The sequence below is a fragment of the Harmonia axyridis genome, chromosome 1 (genome assembly GCF_914767665.1).
Source record: "Harmonia axyridis chromosome 1, icHarAxyr1.1, whole genome shotgun sequence".
Taxonomy (NCBI): Eukaryota; Metazoa; Arthropoda; class Insecta; order Coleoptera; family Coccinellidae; genus Harmonia; species Harmonia axyridis.
This window is the reverse complement of record NC_059501.1, coordinates 55,973,012-55,973,664: the sequence shown is the minus strand read 5'-3', so window position 1 is coordinate 55,973,664 and position 653 is coordinate 55,973,012. Positions and strand designations below refer to the sequence as shown.

The following is a 653-nucleotide window of genomic DNA, read 5'->3' as shown; positions in this document are numbered from 1 at the left end:
ATCGCTGTTGATGGTCTGGCCCTTTTGAAGGTAATCAAGGTTTTCACATTCGATCCAAAACCGTAAACAACAAAAAAAAAATGCGTACCGAAGGGGATATTGCTGTTGTAGCGCGAATATGCTGAAATGTCGATACGTCGCCGTTGAAAAGTAGTGAAAAATTCTCGGAAAAATTGCACTGATCCAATGAACTAACTCGAAGCTGCGGAGACATATGCCGAAAATCAAATTTAAAAAATTAATGCCATGAAATCGAGCATGAAATCATCTACCAGATTATATTAAAAAATAAATTCCAACAAATATTCTGTCTTGTATAATTATTCAGTTAGTTCGAGAGTTAGCTCTTAAAACCTTAAAAAAAATCTATATTATATTTCAGATATAAATTTAAAAAGAGCCTAGCCACCCAAAGTAAAAGGTGTACTTTGCTTCCGCCGTTTTTCAATAGACGGCTGTAGGTGTAGCGACAAGTGGTAGTAGAAATAAATGGATCGTAGATGTAATAAAATAAGTAATAAGTAAGTATTTTTAAACAATATGCCATAGAAATATTAGTCGATTTGTAACTCCATCATAAGGTTCCGTAGTGTAGCGGTTATCACGTCTGCTTTACACGCAGAAGGTCCCCGGTTCGATCCCGGGCGGAACCA

At 36.3% G+C, this 653-nt stretch overlaps 1 non-coding gene across 1 annotated transcript; it reads left to right on the top strand.

The window, feature by feature from the left end:
• The first annotated feature begins 580 nt into the window (after nt 1-580).
• Nucleotides 581-653, top strand: Trnav-uac. The gene has a single exon. It is a non-coding gene; the product is annotated as a tRNA-Val (tRNA).